Genomic DNA, 14,967 nt, shown 5'->3' on the forward strand with positions numbered 1-14,967 from the left:
CGTGATCTGTGCTCTGCTCACCTGTCTCCTCCGTGATCTGCGCTGCGCTCCCTCCCGCACCTCTCACCCTCCCCGATCTGCTGCCTCCTTCATCTCCTGTGATCCAGCTGCCTAGATCAATCCTGTAGGGTAACTATCCCCAATCTCACCTCCCACTCCCCTTCCCACCCATCCCCCATCCCCCCTCCCCCCATCCTCTGCTGCTCCTGCATCCACTGCGCCCTCTCCCATCCGCCCCCACCCTATCCCAGCCGCCGTCTCACAATCACAGATGCTCCCTTTATATGCCGCTGCCCCCCCATCTGCCGCCGCCCCATCTGCCGCCCCTCCCATCTGCCGCTGTTTTTTTTTCTATGCCATGGGGGTCTAGTTTCCAAAATGGGGTCACATGTGGGGGAGCTCTACTGTTTCGGCACCTCAGGGGGTCTCCAAACACAGCATGGAATACGCTAATTATCCCAGACAATTTTGCGTTTTAAACGTCAAATGACGCTCCTTGCCTTCTGAGCCCTGCTGTGCGCCCAAACATTTTATTTCCACCACATATGAGGTGTCTGTGTACTCAGGAGAAATTGCACAATACATTTTATGGTGCAATTTTTCCTGATACCCTTGTGAAAAAAAAAAGCTACCTGGTTGAAGTAACAATTTTGTGGTAAAAAAAAATTTTTTTTATTTTCACGGCTCAACTCTATTAACTTTTGTGAAGCCCCCAGAGGCTCAAAGTGCTCAATAAACATCTAGATAAATTCCATGAGGGGTCTAGTTTCCAAAATGTGGTCACATGTGGGGGAGCTCCACTGTTTCGGCACCTCAGCGGCTCTCCAAATGCAACATGGTGTGGCTAACGATTCCAGCTAATTTTCTGTTCAAAAAAGTCAAATGGTGCTCCTTCCCTTCCGAGTCCTGCCGTGCGCCCAAACAGTGGTTTTTCGCCACATATGAGGTATCTGCGTGCTCAATAGAAATTGCCCAACAAATTTTGGGGGTTCATTTAATCCTGCTACCTTTGTGAATATGCAATATTTGAGGCTAAATTAACATTTTTGTTGCAAAAAGTAAAATGTTCATTTTTTGCTTCCACATTGCTTTAGTTACTGTGAAGTACCTGAAGGGTTAATAACCTTCTTGAATGTGGTTTTGAGTAGCCTGAGGGGTGCCATTTTTGGAATGGTGTCACTTTTGGGTGTTTTGTGTCATGTAGACCTTTCAAAATCGCTTCAAATGTGATGTGGTCCCTAAAAAAAGTGGCTTTGTAAATTTTGTTGTAAAAATGAGAAATTGCTCATAAACTTTGAACCCCTATAACTTCCTTAAATTTTTATTTTTTTTTTCCCAAAATTGTTCTGATGTAAAGTAGACATGTGGGAAATGTTATTTATTAATTATTTTGTGTCATATGTCTCGTTGGTTTTAGAGCATAAAAATTCAAAGTTTGAAAATTACAAATTTTCACAAAGAAACACAAAAAATATCGGCCTAAATTTACCACTATCATGAAGCCCAATATGTCACGAAAAACAATCTCAGAATCACCGGGATCCGCTGAAGCATTCCAGAGTTATAACGTCATAAAGTGACACTGGTCAGAATTGCAAAAAATGGCCTGGTCTTTAGGGTCAAAATAGGCTTGGGGCTGAAGGGGTTAACTTATTTTATATTTTGATCGATTGTCATTTTTGAACTTGGCGATACCAAATATGTTTTTTTTAATTATTTTATTTTTATTGGGGTAAAAGGGGGTGTGATATGAACATTTAGGACTTTTTTCATATTTTTAAAAACTTTTATTTGCACATTTTTTGATTTTACTAGTCCTCTTAGGGAAGTTTATGACTGTACTGTTTGATCATCAGAAATGTTAATCTCCTGTGAGTGTAGGTGATTCGTTGGCATTCACAGGAAGTGAGCCAGGACAGCCACAGTGGTCATAATCAAGCTCGCGCTGTCATGACAACTCATTGACACCCTATGATTGAGTCACGGGGCCGCCAAAGCAGCGGGGAACAACGCGATCCCCACTAGAGCACATTAGAGTGTGCTATCAATGTTTGACAGCGCTATCTAAGGGGTTAACATGCATGGTTGGATCTCTGATCCACCTGCGCCTCTTAGCTGAACATGTTCGCTGATCAGATCAAAGGGCGAGTGGGAGACCTAGGATGTATAAAGTATATATATATATATATATATATATATATATATATATATATGTCCTAGGTCATTAAGAGGTTAAAATCTATTTACATGGACCGACCGATGGTACTAATTGACCATTGATCGGTAAATATTTACCTATCAGTAGTCGTTTCATAAACCCTTTGCATAAGACGACTACCTCCTATGATGTGCAATTAAATTTGCAATAGATTGTTCGTTCCTCATAAGCTGTCATTATTTATGTCGGCAGGAGTCGTGGTTGCACAAAATAATGTGTTGCCGAGAATGATCATCTTTTTTGCTACACAAAAGATAAGTTCTCCAGATGAACAAATGTTTTGCTCTTTATTGTGATAATTGGAAGCTGATTTGCAATAGATTCTGGTAGATATGTAAAAGATTGTTCTATCCCCATAGCCTGCCTTTGCTCATTGCAATGGAATCTTCTTTACATTGCTCGACGATATTTTTCATCATACAGTATAATGATTGTCCAGTCAGCATTTTTCTTCAGTTACATAAAGCTTGGCTACTTTATTTTTAAACTGTAAACTAAAAATGCAAAACAAGTCTCCAGATCATGACTTTTATGCCTCAGCGGTTAATATTCGAAAATATTATTCCACAGTAGCTTTTCTCCTCCTGCTGCTAATGATTGACAGGTCACTCCATAAACATGTGTAAACATGATCCAAAAATGCAACAGCACAGTAAAGGTCACTCAGTAATGACTCATATAGGTATATACTGTGTTTTACAGAAATAATGGGTTAGCAGTGATTAGGGATAGTCTGGAAACAGTACAGATGTGTGATGCTCGTTGTTACATGGACAATTAGTTGGGCAGGGCAGTCAAATAATCTGGATCCTATACTAGGAGAGCACCTCAAAGATTAAGGGGATAGTAAAAGGCATAGTCGGGCTATGATCCGGAGTCAATACCTGGAGAGTAAAGGATCAGAGCATAAGAACTAGGCAAAAGGAAAATCACATGAGAATAGAGGTCTGGCAACAGAAATCAGAACACCAAGATTAAGAGACTAAAGCACAACTGATCAGAATGCTAAGATTGGAAGTGCTCTGTGATAAACTGCTAAACTAAGTAGCCATGCAATTACCGAGAACATAGAATACCTGCAGAAACTCATCACATCCCAGTATTAGATTGGACAACTGAGCTGTCACTCCAAACACTAACAGCTCAGTATACGACAGCTACAGGTTGGATGACTGGCTGTTGATCACCCAACAGACAGCTCAGCAGTAGTGTTGAGCCACCCCCTAGTGTTCGAGTTCGGTTCGGCTCATCGAACAGCGGCTCAGTTCGGCGAACGTTCGACGAACGTTCAATGAACACCTTTGAACCCCATTGAAGACAATGGCAGGCAAACACAAACAAATAAAAACACATTATACACATACACATGCAGTTAATAAATGTTGCCATTATACTTACAAGTCCTCGCGATGCCTCCTGCACTCTGTCTCCCGCTGTTTTTCCTTCTGATCATTGCTGCACCCTCCCTATAACCAGCACTGATGATAGGACCTTCCGTGACGTCGTCATAGCATGTAACCAGTCACGTGTCTAATATCTCATTGGCTACAGACTGGTCACATGGCTAGACATCATGCTAGGTCCTGTCAGTGCATCTGTCCGGTACGCAGTGCTGAGCATCTCCGTGTACCGACGAGATACTCTGGCACATGGTCGACTCACCGTCCCTGCATGTCGGCGCTCTTTAAAGAGTCAGCCCAAATGCAGGGACTGGATGCCACAGCCGGTGAATAGTGGCATCGGGAATCACGTGAACGGAGATCACCGTTGCTATAGTAACCCACCTGTCAGATTACTATTTCAACGGTGGCAGCGGTGACGTCACCGCTTACAACCCGCAGCCTCTGCTCACTCACTGAGTGATTAGACTGCACGGTAGCAGCAGCGTCTACCTCCCATGCAGTGCTGTCTGATGTAGCAGAGCCGCGTGGGTTGATGGAGAAAGAAGACAGAAGACCAGGATCGTGGAGGGGTAAGAGGGAGTAATAAACATGGAGTCTCTAAGTGTGTCTGTGTATTTATTTCTATTAAAGTATTTTTTCTCTGTGTGGTGTCTTTTTCTTAACCCTTTATTGGAGATTCTTAATGGTCGGGTCAAACTTGCCTGACATTAAGAATCTCTGGCTTAATACTAAGCTAGTATTAACTCATTATTACCCACCAAGCTATCCGTCACCAGGGCAGCTGGAAGAGTTGAAAACAGCGCCAGATGATGGCGCTTCTATGAAAGCACCATTTTCTGAGGTGGCTTCTGACTGCAATTCGCAGCAGAGGGGCGCAGAAACCTGGGGCCAACCTGTGCTGCGGATTCCAATCCCCAGCTGCCTAGTTGTACCTGGCTGGACACAAAAACGGGGCGAAGACCACGTCGCTTTTTTTATTTTAATTATTTCATGAAATTCATGAAATAATTAAAAAAAGGGCTTCCCTATATTTTTAGTTCCCAGCCGGGTACTAATAGGCAGCTGGGGGGTGGGAGCAGCCGTACCTGCCTGCTGTACCTGGCTAGCATACAAAAATATGGCGAAGCCCACGTAATTTTTTTGGTGGGCAAAAAACTCCTGCATACAGTCCTGGATGGAGTATGCTAAGCCTTGTAGTTCTGCAGCTGCTGTCTCCTCTCCTGCATACACTAGTGAATGGAGCATGCTGAGCCTTGTAGTTCTTCTCCCCCTGTCTCTCCCTCCAGCATACTGTGTCCTGGATGCAGCATGCTGAGCCTTGTAGTTCTGCAGCTGCTGTCTGCTCTCCTGCATACACTAGTGGATGAATATTATAGCAGTAGAAAAAAACACCAGCTCACCCACTTGGAGTTCCATAAGAATCTGACCGGTGCACGGACATCAGCAGGACCCACTGAACTGTGAATATGAAGAAAGGAAATTCCAGCATCCAGGTTCCAGATTATTTTAAAAAACGAATTTCTTTATTCCAAAATTATTAAAAGGTAATTCCATATGTATAAAAACAAGTGGCAAAATTCAAACAGGTATGCGTTTCAGAGGGTTACCTCCTTAGTCTGAGACCTGAGCTTTCTGGGCACCCCTGCTGCAAACTGCAGTCCGCAGCCCCCCAGAAAATGGCGCTTTCATAGAAGCGCTATCTTCTGGTGCTTTATCCAACTCTTCCAGCTGCCCTGGTGACGGATAGCTTGCTGGGTAATAATGGTGTTAGGGCTAGCTGTAAATTATCAACTGGCCCTAAGCCTGAAATTCATGGTGTTACGCCAATATTAGACATGGCCACCATGAATTTCTAGTACAGATATTAAAAAAACATAACACACAGAAAAATATTTTTATTAGAAATAAAACACAACACAATTAGTGACTCCATCTTTATTGAAATAAAGAACCCCCCTCCGCAGTAATTCTGGGTCAATGGTCCCGCGCCGTGAAATCCGGATTCAATATCATCTGATCGGTTTGCTGGAAGGCAAAGTAATCAGATGATGTGTCAGGTTCAAGGGCCTGAATCACATGACACAGCAGCTGATTGTATAAACGGCTTTTTTACAATTAGCTGATGCATCCGTGCAAAAAAAAAAAAAAAAAACTACACACTTATGTGCAGACTCCTGTCCGACAGCATCAGCTGATAGTTTAGCTGACTGGCTGGTAAAAAGCCGGCCTCACTGCTCGACTTATAGTGTCAGCTGATTCCGTTAGGTGACCGCATCAGCTGATTATTGCCAGGTCTGAGAGAGAGAGAGAGAAGAGAGAGAGAAGAGAGAGGAAAGAGAGAGAGACAGAGAGAGAGAGCAGAGAGGAGAGAGAGAGAGAGTAGAGACAGAGAGGAGAGAGAGAGAAAGAGAGAGAGAAGAGAGAAAGAGGAGAGAGAGAGGAGAAAGAGGAAAGAGGGAGAAGAGAGAGAAGAGAGAGAGGAGAGAGAGGGAAGAGAGAGGACAGAGAGAGAAAAGAGAGTGAGAAGAGTGAGAGTAAAAAGAGAGAGAAGAGAGAGGAGAAAGAGAGGAGAGAGAGAGAGAGAGGAGAGAGAGGAGAGGGATAGAATAGGGACAGTAGAGAGAGGAGAGAGAGAAGAGAGAGGAGAGAGGAGAGTGAGAGAGAAGAGAGAGAAGAGAGAGAGAGAGGTGAGAGAGAAGAGAGAGGAGAGATAGAGAAGAGAGAGAGGAGAGAGGAGAGAGATGAGAGAGGAGAGAGAGGAGAGAGAATAGAGAGAGAGAGAAGAGAGAGAGGAGAAAGAGGAGAGAGTAATGTAGCCTCATTCCATGAACTGCTCCGATTTTAGAGGTGTGTCCCGCAGCTCACAGCTGATGTCCAGCTCCTCCCTTCACTGCATAATTAAATTAAATTATAATTATAAATAAATAATAATAATTTAAGTTTATAAACAAATTAAATTCTTTACCAGGACGGCCGGGACTCAAACTCGTGAACTATTTTTCCTTAGGCACTAGCTCTACCATTGAGCCACTGTCTGTAATGAAAAGGATAGGAAGATTTGGTAATCTTGACCTCTGTATTGCAGTAGAGAATCCAGAAGCAGATTATTCAGCTACAAGGATAGATGGAGGGATGGATGGCGAGATAGAGAGAGGGATGGATGGCGGGATGGAGGGATGGATGAATGGATGGAGGGATGGATGGATGGAGGGATGGATAGAGGGATGGATGGAGGGGGGGATGAAGGGAGTGATGAACGGATGGAGAGATGGAGGGAGGAAGAGAGGGAGGGACGGAGGGAGGGATGAATGGATGGAGGGAGGGATGGATGGAGGGATGAAGGGATAGATGAATGGATGGAGAGAGGGATGGATGGATGGATGTAGGGATGGATGGATAGATGGATAGAAGGATGGATGGAGGGATAGAGGGATGGATGGAGGGATGGAGGCAGGGATGAAGGGAGGGATGAATGGATGGAGAGATGGAGGGAGGCATGAATGGATGGAGGGATAGAGGGATGGATGGAGGGATGGATGGAGGGATGGATGGAGGGATGGATGGAGGGATGGATGGATAGATAGAGGGATGGATGGAGGGATAGAGGGAGGGATGGAGGGAGGGATGAAGGGAGGGAAGAATGGATGGAGGGAGAAATGGAGGGAGGGATGAATCAATGGAAAGATGGAGGGAGGGATGGAGGAAGGGATGAATGGATAGAAAGAGGGATGGAGGGAGGGAGAGATGAATGGATGGAGGGAGGGATGGATGGATGGAGGGATGGATGAATGGATGAATGGATGGAGGGATGGAGGGATGGAGGGATAGATGAATGGATGGAAGGATGGATGGAAGAATTGATGAATGGATGGATAGAGGGATGGATGGAGGGATAGAGGGATGGATGGAGGGGAGGAGGGAAGGATGAAGGGAGGAATGAATGGATGGAGAGTTGGAGGGAGGGATGGAGGAAGAGATGAATGGATGGAGGGAGGGATTGATGGAGGGATGGATAGATGGATGGAGGGATGGAGAGATGGATGGAGGGATGGAGGGAGGGATGAATGGATGGAGAGATGGATGGAGATATAGAGGGATTGGGGGATGGATAGAGGGATGGATGGAGGAATGGATGGATGGATGGATGGATAGAGGGATGGATGGAGGGATAGAGGGATGGATAGAGGGATGGAGGGAGGGATGAAGGGAGGGATGAATGGATGGAGAGATGGAGGGAGGGATGGAGGGAGGGATGGAGGGAGGGATGAATGGATTGAGGGACGGATGGAGGGATGGATGGATGGAGGGATGGAGGGATGGATGGAGGAATGGATGGATGGATGGATGGATAGAGGGATGGATGGAGGAATAGAGGGATGGATGGAGGGATGGATGGAGGGATGGAGGGATGGAGGGATGAAGGGAGCGATGTATGGATGGAGGGAGGGATGGAGGGATAGATGGATATATGGATGGTGGGATGGATGGATGGATGGAGGGATTGATGTAGGGATTGATGGAGGGATGGAGAGATGGATGAATGGATAGAGGGATGGATGGAGGGATGGAGGGATGGAGGGATGAAGGGAGGGATGAATGGATGGAGGGAGGGAGGGATGGAGGGATGGATGGAGGGATGGATGGATGGATTGATTGATGGATGAAGGGATGGAGGGATGGAGGGATGGATGGAGGGATGAATGGATGGAGGGATGGATGGATGGATGGATAGAGGGATGGATGGAGGGATAGAGGGATGGATGGAGGGATGGAGGGAGGGATGAAGGGAGGGATGAATGGATGGAGAGATGGAGGGAGGGATGGAGGGAGGGATGGAGGGAGGGATGAATGGATTGAGGGACGGATGGAGGGATGGATGGATGGAGGGATGGAGGGATGGATGGAGGAATGGATGGATGGATGGATAGAGGGATGGATGGAGGAATAGAGGGATGGATGGAGGGATGGATGGAGGGATGGAGGGATGGAGGGATGAAGGGAGGGATGTATGGATGGAGGGAGGGATGGAGGGATAGATGGATGGATGGATGGAGGGATGGATGGATGGATGGAGGGATGGAGGGATTGATGTAGGGATTGATGGAGGGATGGAGGGATGGATGAATGGATGGAGGGATGGATGGATAGAGGGATGGATGGAGGGATAGAGGGATGGATGGAGGGATGGATGAGCCGGGTAGTGTCGCATCTAATGGATGCGGCAATTCTTGGTGGCTGCTGGCTAATATTGTTGGGGTGGTTGACTCCCCATAACGTGGTGCTCCCCATTCTGACAATACCAGCCTTCAGCCATGTGGCTTTATCCTGGCTGGTATCAAAATTGGGGGGAACCGCAGGGGTTTTTTTTCATTATTTATTTATTTTACTGCACGATATTGACCCGCCCGCCGGCGGCTGTGATTTGTTGCAGTGAGACAGCTGTCACTCACCGTGGGGGCCTGTCTGACTGCAACCAATCATGGGCGCCGGTAGGCGGGGAAAGCAGGGAATACCAGATTGATTAATGAGCAGACATTTTCAAAAGAGGAAAAGCCGCCGAAGCTTTGTGACAGCCGTGCAGCGCCGCGCCCGTGATTAGTGAGTAGGAAAGAGAGAGGGATTGCGCTGTGGAGGCAGGACGAATGTAGATACGCAAAGTGCGCACATAGCCTTACTGTGAAAAGCCACGCTTTTGGGGATCGGACTGTTATCGAACGGTAACTTGAACTGCAGAACTTGAAGCAAATCGTTCGAGTTCGTCGAACAACTCGAACATCGCCCAAAATCACTCGAATTTGAAATTGCCGAACGACTCGAATCGAACAGCGCTCAGCTCTACTCAGCACGCCTTAGTCACTGAGCAGATGAATTGGGACAGATGAATCAAGAGGTAGATCAATACAAAGTCATAAAGATTAAATGTAAAAAGAGAGAGAGGGCGCTCCTGTGTGGGATCTTAATGTACCGAGGTATGTACAATGTGAGGTGCACACTCACCTGATAGTGTTGTACGTCAGGTACAACACTGATAGTGGTATTGAAGGGGGATCGCAAGTTCACCGCTCATTGTCAGCAGGGATCCAGTCCTCCTGACTCCGCAGGACTCTGCTCACACGATCGGGGTTTCCACGTGCAGTGTGCAGCCGCCGGACCGGCGTCTGATAGCAGCTCCTCCTCCGGGTCGGATGGTCCCGTGATCACAGATGCGGTGATTCCCCAGCCCCTGGTGTTAGATTCAAACCGATAGTACGATCCTGGTTCTGGCTGCAGCAGCCCCGTGAGCTCCCAAAGGGAGATAAAGATGCAAGGAAAAAAAAAAATGCACGGTTTCGCTGCGCTGCTCAGAAAGGTAGTGATAAGGTTATTTGGGATGTAGATTTATTAATTATTTACATGCCACTCCTTAAAAGGAGTGTGCGAAGAGAAGTCACCAGGGACAGGCATTATTCAGGATGTTCTTCTCCAAAACGCTGCAGCATTTCAGTCAAACATACAGTTAATGGCTGAAAACGTACCGCCAGTGTATGTTACATGCTGCCCCTGATTTGGACAACATGAATACATTGTAAGACTCACTTTAAATGGCTAAAACAATTATAGTTTACTTAGTAGAGATAGTATAGTTTAATAAGAATAGTTTATTTAGAATTATATTTAGAGTATATTAATACTATACATGCATTTAACCTAGTTTAAATGTAAAAAGCTATATTTAATATTGCTTTTTGTTTACCTCTATGGTTAAAATAACTTTTATAAAAAGTATCATATGTTGGGATACTTTTATTGACTAACCAGAGAACATATATTTGCAACTTTCACATACAGGGATTTAGGTTGCAATAATGACATGCGTTATGAAGACATCTGTGCTAGAAATATAATACTGATGTATGTTTTGCCAAAAAATTATTTAACATCATAGAGATTTTTTTCTGGCCAACGTGATAAAATGCTGGAGTGCCCCCTCTGCTATAAGGATTAGGAGTTTGAAATTGTAGTGTTAAACAAGATCAGAATAACAAAGAAGAATTTTCTCATATGCTTTATTTGCTATTTATTACTCATATATTATATGTTAACTTGGTATATATATATATATGAGAACCCAAACTTCACTGTTTTAAAAACTGCAGAACATTAAGTTTGAGTTATGATAATGTATGAGCAAATCTTTTGAAATTTAAATTTGCCAACTTCAACAATTATTTTTTTTAAATATTCAATTTGCAGTGACTCTTAATATTGCAAAGTAATTAATTGCCCAGCTTAGGCACATGTAACACTTTTAGGTCTGCCAGAACTGTATTGAGCCTCTTTTGAAGCTCTATAACACAAACATAGACTAAGAAATGTCCAAGTGGCCTCAACATACTGTGTCTATATATGGCTAACAATTGGAAACCAACAACACACTGCACTGACAGAAAGTTAGTGCCACGCTGTACTAGGAGAAGCTGAAGTTACAAACAATGTAACTTCAGAGTGCAGTTAGCAGGTAAACCACCAGAGGGCAATAGAGTTGTCAGAATGTTGGGTCAGCAGCAAGATGGTCTCATCAATAGCACAGGGATAGACAAACTGTGGTCAGGTGATAGCTGAATGTCAGAAGCTGTGAAGTTACAGATACAGCCAAAGGGAGAGATGGAGGTCGGGATCAGGATTGTGGATACAGGTCAGATGCTGGGAAGTCCAAGTACAAATAAAGAAGGAGGACAAACAGGTCAGGACTGGGATAAGACAGACAGGGAAGGATACACAGTAGACAGGAGTGAGTAGTCAGGGACCAGGACAGACGGACGAACAGAGGAGGGTACGGGTCAGACCCAAGTAGCAGGGAAGCAGGACAGATAGGGAAACTGACAAGAGCAAGTAATACATGCTGCAGAGCATAAACTCTCACTGGAACTGAACTGGAGGTGCAGCACCAGGATATAGTGTCCTGGAAATCCTTGTGAGGCTGGGAGGAGTTAAGCTCTGACATGACCAGGCTGGAGCTGGGTGAAATAATCAAACCACAGAGGCAGATACCAACCTGGATTATGACAGTTAGACTTCTTAAAGGGGTTTTACAGGTTTGAGAACAAAGTCTCCAGTCACTCAATGTGATTGTAGACATCTGATTCATGACCACATGCGACTTGAACACTGTCATGATTCCTCAATATTGCCTGTGTGAGTGAATGGTTACATGGCTGTACTTAATACGTTTGTATAATGCGGTCAGTCTTGTGTTGATTAGACAAAATCTTCTCTTAGGCCTGCAACACACATCCGTGCCGCCGGTACGTGTTTGCCATTTTTTACACGTACCGGTGGCACGGAGACACGTTCAGCAATGCTACCCTATTGTAGCAGGAACACACATGTAAAAGCACATGGAACGTGTGTCCGTGTGCGTTTGTACGTGTGTTAATTTTTCTAAATGCTGACATGTCAGTTTTTTCTCCGACAGCACGGGTGTCACACGGCCCGCACCCGTACCACATGGGTGTAGTGTGGATGCAGTCCCGTGTGACACGCGCCGGAGAAAACACACGTGTCAGTGAAAAAAACCTAAAATATTTACTCACCTTCTCCAGCCCTCCTGTCTCTGCCGCTGCTGCCACTTGCTGCCGACCGCCGCTCATTATTCTCATTTAATATTCACTTTACTGCCTGGCAGCAGCAGCAGCGGGGAGAAGGCAGGACTGGAGACCGAAGATCAGCACCACGGACAGCAGCGCGGACAGCAGGAAGGGCCACGTGAGTATGTAAATTACCGGTTCTACGTGTGCTATCATGGATAGCACATGTAGAACACACGTGGCCCGCACGTACCAGAGACACGTACTTACCTGCACACAACACGTAGGGGAAATACGTGTCTCTCGGCACGTGCGTGATTTTCACGTGAGTGTGGCAGAGGCCTAAATTTAATTCTCCTGAGAAAACCTGAATGATATGAGCCCACATGTATGCTAATTCCTCGCACCAGCAGTGTTGGGGAAACATAAACATTATAACGTGCACACCGCGTGTCATGATTCAGAAGCCTGAAGTCACATGGAAGGAATGCAGATTTTATTATCAAACCTCAAAAATCCCTTTAAATTGTTGAAGGGGTCCAAAAGTAGCCATTTTGGGGGGAAGATGCCTGCATTGCTGCTGTTAATACACAGGCAGTGAAACCGAAAGAACTCAGGGCTTTCTCACAAGTCATAGTGCAAAGTTGTTTATAGAATATTAAAAGCTTTTTTCTTTGCTAAACAAAGAAGCAAAGCTTTTTTATAATCCATCCAAAAATTATCCACTTTTGTGTGTGCTATATTCAATGTAAAGCAGTAATGGCTTTGCTAAGGGGAATGAAAAAAATATTCCTCTTTTTGGGATTTGCAACATGTTTGCAATTCCCAAAATTACTTAACCATTATGAAGGCTTTTTTCATACAGTCTTCCAAAGACATACAGTATCCTCTTATTTAGGGATCACAAAGAGATAATGTGTTTACAAAGTAATGAAGATATAAAAACTCTATCTCTACTTTGGGTGCACCTTTCTATTTGTCTACCTGGTAGAGACTGCACTTACCAGCAGAGTTATTGTTTATATTACAACACAAACAGGAGATATATTGTGCCATCTATCAACAGTGGCTATGTGTTTCGTCACTGCTGGAGTCTGCTCCAGCGACTTCTGCTCTGATCGCCAGGCGACGCCGTGTTCCTGCCGTGGATGGTGCTGGTGATGGGAGAGGAGTCGATGCCAGCTGTGGGCGCAGGCTCCGATCATCCACTGGGCTGGGTTAGCTTGGTGTCTGCAGTACCGCTGGCTGACTGTGGGTGGCATGTGTCTTCCAGCTGAAGCTTCCAGTGTTCAGCTACAGCCAATGGGAAGACACCACACCCTTCTTATTTCCCCTCCTGTCACATGACCACTGCCAGAGATAGTTCTGATTTTCCTGGCTCCTGTTACATCCTATTCTGTTGGTGATTCCTGTGTGTTGACTTCTGCATGTTTTCTGACTACCCTCCTGCCTACTGTTTCTGTACCTCGCTGCCCAATCCGGATTTGACCTCTGCTACGTTTGCTGACTACGTCATTGCCTGCCGATTCTGTCCCTGTTCCGCAATTCCTGGTTTGACCTTGCCTGACTACTACTCTCATCGGACTGCAGCCTTCCACAGGTAGTGATCTCCAGTTCCCTGTGTAAAAGGTTTCAGGGTTCTGGGGGTTCTGCTTGGTGAGTGGCTTCCCTCTAGCCTCCCCATTACAGCCCACCTGAGTCTGTGGATCAAGGCAGGCGTTACATTATCTCTGGCCATCTAACAAGGAGAGAAGAAAAAAAAAATGGATTCTCTCCATGCTGTGCTAAATCAGGTGCACACCCTTTCTGGCCTTGTACATGGACTTACACAGCAAGTCAAGGATCTCAGGTCTGCTCAGGTCCAAGCCCCTGCTGCAGCACCTATCTCAGCATGTCCAGAGTCCCGTCGACTGCAAGGGAGCAGATTGCGTTGTGGAGCCGAACATGGAGTGCCTGGATCAGAGAGGCAATCACTTCCAAGGCAGCAGCACCACCTGAGCCTGAGTGGACCCCAGGATACCCGCTCAGGTGCCCAGGTACTTCCTGCAGACCCTATGAGGTTAATGTTACCTGTCTCATTGTCTCACCAGGGAAAATCTGTACGGCTGCATGCCTTTGTTGATTGTGGCTCTGCTGCTAATTTTATAGACACTATTGTAGCAAAAGAGCTGGGTTTGACTTTGCTAAAGTTAAATGCACTAGAATATCTGCTATTGATAGCACCCCTCTCACTCAGGGTGTGGTTACTTTTGTAACTCCAGAGATCTCCATGCTTGTTGGTGCTCTGCATGTAGAATCAGTGTCGTTTTTTGTTCTTGAGAATCTGATGTCAGCAGTGGTATTGGGCATGCCATGGCTGCGCAAACATAACCCAGTCATTATTTGGCACCAGGGTGAGATTGTGCGCTGGAGCCCTGAGTGTCAGGAGACATGCATGTCTTTATCTGTGAACCTGACTAGAGCTGAACCCATCTTCATACCTCATGCATTCAGGGATTTTGCTGATGTGTTTTCTGTATCTGAATCTGAATAATTACCTCCGCACAGAGATTATGACTGCCCCATACATTTGGTCCCCAATTCCCGACTCCCCAAGGGTAAAATGTATAATCTTTCTGGTTCAGAGCGTCAGGCCATGAAAGATTATATAGCAGACAGTCTGCAGAGAGGGTTCATCAGACCATCCAGGTCACCAGTCGGCGCTGGATTCTTTTTCGTTGATAAGATAGATGGTGGCCTCAGACCTTGTATTGACTGCCATGAACTTAATGCTATTACT

The sequence above is a fragment of the Anomaloglossus baeobatrachus genome, chromosome 6, assembly GCF_048569485.1.
Source record: "Anomaloglossus baeobatrachus isolate aAnoBae1 chromosome 6, aAnoBae1.hap1, whole genome shotgun sequence".
Taxonomy (NCBI): domain Eukaryota; kingdom Metazoa; phylum Chordata; class Amphibia; order Anura; family Aromobatidae; genus Anomaloglossus; species Anomaloglossus baeobatrachus.